The following is an 8,877-nucleotide window of genomic DNA, read 5'->3' as shown; positions in this document are numbered from 1 at the left end:
AGAATTTAAAGATCAAAAATTGTATTACCTGCATAGCTGTGAAAATGGAAGTCCCTTAAATGCTTTAACATAGGGCCGGCTTTGTGAGGTAGCTGGTAAAGCTTCTGTTCCGATCCTGACATCCCATATGGATGTCAACTTATGTCCTGGCTGCTTTACGTCGGATCCAGCTCCCTGCTAATGGCCTGCGTAAAAGCAACAGAGGATGTCCTAAGTACTTGAGCTCCTGCCTCACAATGGAAAATCTGGCTATATTTCCTGATTCCTGGCTTTGATCTGGCACATCACTGGCCAATGTAGCCATCTGGGGTGTGAACCTGTGGATTCTATTCCTTCTCTCTCTCTCTCTCTGTCTTTTTCTCCCTCACTCACTCAGTCTTTCTGTAATTCTTACTTTCAAATAAATAAATAAATATTTAAAATAAATCTCAATGTCATGCTCTTTGGTAATGCTCTTGGATTCAGTAGAACTAGTCTTAGCAAAACTCATGCAGATGTTTCCACTTTGATGATTTAATATTAATGTTTCATGGCTTAAGGCTAGAGACTTGCTCTAATTGTGGTTTCTGAGAGCTGGATTTGCTTGGAGTGCTGTTGGTCACTGTGGGCATGACTTTGGAGGGTGATCCTTATGAGACTGTTGATTATTTAAAATCAAGGTCGGTCTAGTTGCTCGCTCTCGCTCTCTCTCTCTCTCTCTTCTTTCTGGCTCAAAATGGGACCATTCCTCAGCACCTGTCATAACCAGCTTCCATAGAGGCTGACCTATGTCACAGGTTCAATTGCAGTTTCCTGATAATGTGCAACCCGGGGAGCACCAGTGGGTTGTTGTTTTTTTGCATAAGTGACCTAAATTGAGATCTTGGCTTTGGCCAGTTCAATTACTAGTTGTTGCCATCATCTGGAGAGTGAGCCAGTGGATAAGAGAACCTACTCTCTGTTTCCCTCTGAGTCTCTGCTTTACAAATAAATAAATAAATATTTAAAAATAGTAAAGGAAAAGAAAACTCATATTGCAGTCTGTTTTGTCTCTCTGGAACACATACCATTTCCGTGGGTCATCTTTGTTTCTCAGCTGTGCATTAATTTCCTGCTTGGTAAACACTGAGTATCCTAATAACTTCATTTTATCCACTCATATGCATCACCACCCCACTTTTAGTTTTTTAATTAGTGAAAAATTATTTGGCTGATTTTGTTTTTCATAGAAACACCCTAGAGAACAGTGAGCACACTTATTAAGTTGGTTGCTTTAGCAGGTTTGTATTTTTCTTCTGATTGATTTAAGAAGAAATAAAATAACTGGCAATGAAACGATATCTAAAGATAGAGAATAACATAGAAATGTCCAAGATATTCAGCTGACATTTTATCTTTTCTGGAAGCACTGGAGGTTATCAAATCCACTGTGTTTTATTAGCAAGTTATAGTTTTACAAGGAGCATGTTCCGGAAGTCATTAGCAGAGTTCATTTTCTTGGAATGATTTTGTATTAATTAACAATATAAAAAGGAAGATAGGAGTAAAAATAGAAAAATAGGTCATTGATAAACTCTGGGTAATGGAAGTACAAAACAAAAGTACCCACTGAGGGAGTGGATACAAATGAAACAGAAAAATAAATGTAAAAGTTTGCAGAGCAAACAAAGAATTAAAGGAACCATAATTTACTGATTCTTAGCAATTTTAATAGCTCAATTATTTTTAAGACTATGTATTCTTTATTTTTAGGACTTTATTTTCAAAAATGGAAGTCATTTAACTGCTGTCTTTTAGTATCTCAGACTTTTTTTAAGATTCATTTTTATTCATTTGAAAAGCACTGTCAGAGAGAGAGAGAGAAGTCAAGAGACAGACACAGAAAGATCTTCCATCCACTGGCTTACTCCCTGTATGCCTGGGCCAGGGCTGAACCACACCAAAGCCAGGAGCCAGAGGCTGCATCCATGTCACCCACATGGGTGCAGGGGCCCGAGGTCTTGGGCTATCTTCTGCTGCCTTCCTAGGTGCATCCACAGGGAAATAGTTCAGAAGTAGAGCAGTAGGGAATTGAATGGGAGCCCACGTGAAATGACATCATCACAGGTCATGACTTTACCTGTTGATGCTACAATGCCAGTCCCCGCAACTCAGTTTTGTTTTTTTTTTAAATGATATCATTTATGTGCAGTAAAATTACTATTGTGGAATATTATCATGTAAGATGTGATAAATGCATAACCACATAATAATTGACACAAGAATTATATTACTCTCAAACATCTCCCTGTGCAGAGAGAGAGAAATAGAGAGAGAAATATCCCCATTATGCTTCACTGTTCAAATGCCTACAGTTGCCATCTGTGACCAAGGACTGTAGCCAGGAACTTTGAATACAGTAGTTTTCTCACATAGACGGCAGAAACCCAGTAACTTGAGCCATCACTGCTGCCTGCCAAGGTCTGCAGTGTTACAAAACAGGAGACAGGAGCCAGAGCTGTGAATCAAGCCTGTGGACCTAGGTATACCATGTGGGTTGATAATTTATACACTGAACACCAATCAACCCAATAATTTTGACTGACCTTTTTATGGGATTTCAAATTCTCCATCATTGATAATATTATTACTTATTCTAGAGCTCTTAATTTGATCTCTTTGTTGGGATATATTTTTGAGTTCTTTTCCTAAATAGTTTTATTTAGTGAAATCTATTTTTGTGATCATATAATTTTAACATCACAAACCAATTCTTAATTGTCTGAAGAGCTAACTATTTCTTGGAAATATAAATTTGATTGTTGATGTGCCAGTATCATCTTTGAAAGAATTAGAGACTAAAAAATGAAGGAACGCTGATAGAGTTCTGAGATTCTATTTGCGGAAAAATGGCCCATAGAGGTACCTAATTGTGACTATGTGTTATCCCGCAACAAAAGGAAGATGTCTCCCTGGTCGGTACAATATTCCCCAAAACTTTGTGGGTCTTCTGTGTTCATTGCTGCACGCCATTAGATAAGAAGGTTTTCTTTGTAAGCTCATGTCTGCACCTGACATCTACTAAGATTGTTGATTGGATCCATAAGTCACGTTCCTAATCTCATTAGAAAAGCTAAGTACACTCTGGGTTTTCTCTCAAGAGTGCAAACCCACCTCATTTGAAATAGGACAGACTGGGAATATTCCACATAATGACGCTCTGGTCCTTTTCACTTGTTATTTCCTCTCTCAATTTATCTATATTTTCTATAAAATGCAAGAAGAAACGAGGACATGTCTTCAACATTTACTTGGAAATTTCTTCTGCTAAATATCAAATTATTGCTTATAACTCCTATTTTCGACCCAACACTATGAGAAAATTCAGCCAAATTTTCTGTCACTTTGTAACAAGAACCATCTTTCCTCAAATAACATGCTCTCCAGTTTCTTTGGAGACTTCACCAGGAATATGTGTACTGTTCATATTTATGCCACGAAACTAGGTAACTTAAAATCATAGAAATTTACTCTCATTGTTTCAAAGCCCAAAAGTACAGAAATAGAGATAGCAAAGGTCATGTACCCTTTGAAGGCTTTAGGTAGCAAGCTTTCCTCATTCTGCCTAACTTCAGGAGTTTGCCAACAATCCAATTTCTCTTTCTGTTGTCATACAGTTTTCTCCCCTGTTTGATTCACCTGTATCTCAGTATCTGCCTATCTCTTTTCTTCAGTGGAATGAGTTCATCCTAATTGGACGCACGCAGAAAGACTGGATTGTAAGTTAAGGTCACATTCTGAGGTTCTGGGTGGGTACAAACGTGGGTAGAGGGATTGGAGGAATGATTCAACACAACACATTGAGTTCCTTAATTTATGTCATTTGTAATTTAGTGAGCCTTTCTGTATTTATTACTTTTTATTTTACAATGCTTTTAACATTATGCCACATCTACTTCACTTATAGACATTATATATGTACACATATAAATTGTTTTACATTGAAACAGATATTCCTGTCAGAGTGTGGGATTCATGACAATTATCATAATGTGGGGAAAAAAGAATAGATTGTGATTTTATGGCATGATTCAATGAAGAATGCCAAATAACATGATGGCCGTATAATTTGTTATAATCCATATATTAACTTCCAGAAATGAGAGAAAACATGACATTTTTCTTTCTGGATCTGGTATAATGTTATCCAATTCATTCATTTTGATGTAAATGTCTCAATTTCATTTTTCTTCTGGCTAAGTAACAATCTGTCCTGTCCATATACATTTTTTTAATCCAGTCATCCATTGATAGACATCTAGGTTGATTTATATATTTGCTATTTTGAATGGAGCTGCTATGAACATGGGAGTGCAAACATCTCTTTCATATGCTAGTTTCATTTCCTTTAGATATGTTCCCAGGAATAAGACAAAAGAATAAGACACATATGGTAAATCTAATTTCAGTTTTCTGCAGAATTCCCATACTGTTTTCCATTATGGTTGTACCAATTTTCATTTCCCCCAATAGTGTATTAGGATACCTTCTTCTTAATAACTTTACCTGCATATTTTTATTTTTTTTTATTTTTGACAGGCAGAGTGGACAGTGAGAGAGAGAGACAGAGAGAAAGGTCTTCCTTTGCCGTTGGTTCACCCTCCAATGGCCGCCGCGGTAGGTGCGCTGCGGCCGGCGCACCGCGCTGATCCGATGGCAGGAGCCAGGTGCTTCTCCTGGTCTCCCATGGGGTGCAGGGCCCAAGCACTTGGGCCATCCTCTGCTGCCTTCCCGGGCCATAGCAGAGAGCTGGCCTGGAAGAGGGACAACCGGGATAGAATCCGGCGCCCCGTCCGGGACTAGAACCCGGTGTGCCGGCACCGCAAGGCGGAGGATTAGCCTAGTGAGCCATATTTTTATTTTTAATAACAGGCATTTTAACTGGAGTGAGGTGTTATCTCATTGTGTTTTGTATTTGCATTTCTCTGATGACTAGTGATCCTGAGCATTTTTTCTTGGATTGGCTATTTGTATTTCATTCTTTGAAAAAATGCCTGTTCCTATGCTCTGCACATATCTGAACTCAATACTTTGTTTGGTCATTGTGGAGTTTCCTTATTCTCCATCCAAATCTGTCATTTCATCTCTTTGTTATTATTAACCAATGAGATTAGTATTCAACTAAAGCTCCTCAAATTTTTCTTTTTTAAATTTTTATTGATATAGAGAACAACTTGCAAAATATGTATGAGAAAGGTCGCAATATTCAATTATCTTATTCAATAACTATTATGGTTTGAAAGTTTACATTCCCTCCAAAATTCATATTGAAACTTTATGCCAGCATAACTATATAAAGAGACAGGTGTTTAAGCTATAAGAGCTCTGCCCCAATATGAATTCAGTCAAGAGGGAGTTTGCCCCTTCCATGCCTGGTGCCACGAGAAGACACAGCATTGATCCCCTCTAGAAGTCAAAGCAACACACTGTGTTACCTAGAAGTAGACACTGCAGCCTTCAGCAAACACTGAATCTTCTGGCACCATGACCCTGTATTGACAACCATCCAGAACTGGGAGAAATACATTTTTGTTATTTATAAACACCCAGTCTCAGTTACTTTGTTATCACAGCACAATACACTAAGAGAATGTCATAACCACTGAGGTGCTGTTGTGAAGTTATTTGTAAATGTGTGTATTTTATTTTGAGATGTTTTCAACTTAGATTCTTAATGTTTCCTTTGGGAGTACAAATTTAATCCCACTAAGCACCTTATCATTTATGATTTACAAAAATGTGGTACTACACTTTGGGGTATATGATTGTTGCCATAATATCTTACAATTGACACATTTATGAAATCTGCTTTGCATTACAGTTTTATGAAATATAAAGAATATACTAATTTACATTAACTATATTTACTCTAAATAAAAAGGATTTGGAGAAGTATTAATTTTATTAAAGATTCCAAAGGCAGAGTGTTTTTAAATCCTGTTATCTCTTAATTATATAACCTTATCATATGTAATAAAATGAGCTATAAAGAAATGGATTGACAGTAATTTTATTTTATCTTCCTGATCATTTTATCTCCCCAGCAAACACACACACACACACACATATACCAAAGAAATGCTATTTCATTGACACATATATTCGTAGATTGTTATATATGCTTTGTTTATTTGTCCACTAATTTGGAAAACTGCCACAAATATTAGGTATCTGTGTTTACAGTTATGGAAACATATTTTATTAACCAGATTAAAAATAACAGTACATCAGAATAAGTAGAGAATATCAGAATGCTAGATTTATCCACATAAATAAACCATAAATGAATGAGTACACACAAACTATTAATCTTTTATCAGATATTATCCCATTAAAAAGTGTGAATAGGATAATTTATCCAACAGAAGATAAACTGTGATGAAGTAAAATATAAAATGAGTATTTGGTCCGAGGTTAATTATGCCAGTGGAATGAATCTGACAACAGATTATTTATTTCTATAAATTTTCCCCTTCAATTATTCAAGCCAATTTCTAAGATAAGTAAAATCATGGACCAGCAATGTTATTTATATTAAATAACATGATAAAGCATAAGAAATTTCTACTAAGATGTATCAAACATTTTCTTTATTTTTTCAAATATATAGAAATGTCATAAATTGTGCCAATATAGTAATAATTAATAGAAATAATAAATAAATTGAAACTCTAAATATGTGACTCAGCAAATTATTGTCAACAAAACAAATACAACAATTCAAAATTTTTTTTTCTCATATGTGCTAGAAACAAATCCCATCCAATCTAGTTCAAGAATATTCTTTAAGAAACTACTATGCAATTCATATATTTTCTCTGAGAACATGAAGTCAGAATTGAAGTATATACAACTGAGAATATCATCCAAATTCATTCTAAGACATTTATAAACCACCCAACACCACCATGGCTCAGCAAAAAACTCAATCACTATCGCTGCTATCTTTCTCCCAAATCATATATTCCATAAGACCCCTGCCCATTTACATCATTCTGATAAGAATCACAAATCCATTTGGATATATCCGTTTCATTAGCCTACACTCCCTGCCTGTGTTCTTCCTTAAGAGGATGCTGAAAAATAGAGAAAGAGCGTATAACTAGGGTAGGGAGATCTTTCATCCTAAAGGATGCTCAAGGGTTGGGTGTTGTGGTGCAGAGGGTTAAGCCACCTCCTATGATGCCAGCATATCAAATGGGCTCTGGTTTGTGTCCCTGCTGCTCCAGTTTCATCCAGCTCCCTATTAATGCTCCTGAGAATGCAGTGGAAGATGTCCCAATTCCTTGGGCCCCTGCTCCCACATAGGAGACAGAGAATCTCCTAGCTCCTGGCCCAGCCTGGCTGTAGTGGCTATATGGGTAGTGAATGAGTGATTAAAATTCCTCCCCTCTTCCTCCCCCTCTCCCTCCCCCTCCCCCTCCCCCTCCTCCTCCCTCTCCCCCTCCCCCTCCCCAACTCACTCTCTCTTCTCTGTTACTTTCAAATAAATAAATAAGTTTTAAAAGAAAAATATGCTGAAGTGAGTGACAGTACTCTGTCTTCACAAATGTCCACTAGAATTCATTTCTTAGTTGGCCAAGATGCCTGTACTCTGTCCTCCATACTTCAAATTTCAAACAACAACCAAGCAAAAAGCAAAACTAAAAATTTATCTTATGCATATATATTATAAATACCTCTTTTAAGATGGAGTCTTTGTTGCATACCCTGTTAAACACATTTGAAATACGTCCTCCTCAAACAGATATGAAATTAAAACACGCAATGGGCAAACTATTTCTGTACAGGCTAGAAAGTAAGTATTGAATGTCTTCCAGGCCACGTGGTTTCTTTTATGATTACTCAGCCCTACTGTTTCTGTGCAGGAATAACTGTAGACAACATATTAATAAATGTTTGGCTGTGTTCTGATAAAAATGTCTTTAAAAAGAGCATGGTAGACCAGCTTTGATCCATAGCTTATAGATTGCAGATGTCCTTCCCTAAACAATCAATACCTGATGTCACAGAAACAAGAATAAAATAAACTGCAAATAAGTTACCGAACTTTATAGTGAAAATACCACTTTCAGTTCCATGTTCCTCCTTCTGAAACCTGTATACTCTTCTTATGAGTGAAACCTCATAGTGCCTTGGTTTCTGGTTCAAAGAATGTAGCGCATATGGTAGAAACACAACCTAAACTTGCAAGTTGACATTTGAGACATAAATTCAGTGAAAGTTCAGAAACATTCTATTCTGTGAATGTGATAGATGGTAATATTAAAATTTCATTTCATTAAATAAAAGTTAAAAAAAAAGATTTCATTAGATGTAGTCAATAGTTGTAATCCACTGGCTGTATGTGGTCAGAAGCACAGCTATGTAGGATCAATGATATTTGGTAATTCCACAAACAGTAGCTGAAATATCTGCTCAAAGAAGTAAAAAGAAAAGAAAAGAAACTAAGCTATTTTTTAATGACAAACTTGCTGGTCTTCACAAATAAGAGGATATTATAATACTTCAACCCATCGTCGTAGCTGGTTGGTACTCCATACATTTGGTTGACGTTGGACATTTTTGGCAGACAGGACACTTAACACTGGCAAATGTAAAGTCAACCTTGGTGATGAAAAGTCTGTATTATTGATTACTTTTCTTATCCAAAAGTACATCATTATAGCTTTGTGGCCAGTTTTATCAATCTATTATGCACTGAACGTTCCATAGAATGACTGAGAGAAAAGGACTAAAACAATCAATGTGCTTAATGAAATCTATGGCATTACTGTTTCCTATTATAGTTCTTTTGGTAAATAAGATAAACAATTACAAATCCCTTTGGGAAAACATGGAGAATCATTATAACACAAT

The sequence above is a fragment of the Lepus europaeus genome, chromosome 2 (genome assembly GCF_033115175.1).
Source record: "Lepus europaeus isolate LE1 chromosome 2, mLepTim1.pri, whole genome shotgun sequence".
Classification (NCBI taxonomy): Eukaryota; Metazoa; Chordata; class Mammalia; order Lagomorpha; family Leporidae; genus Lepus; species Lepus europaeus.
This window is presented reverse-complemented; position numbering follows the sequence as displayed.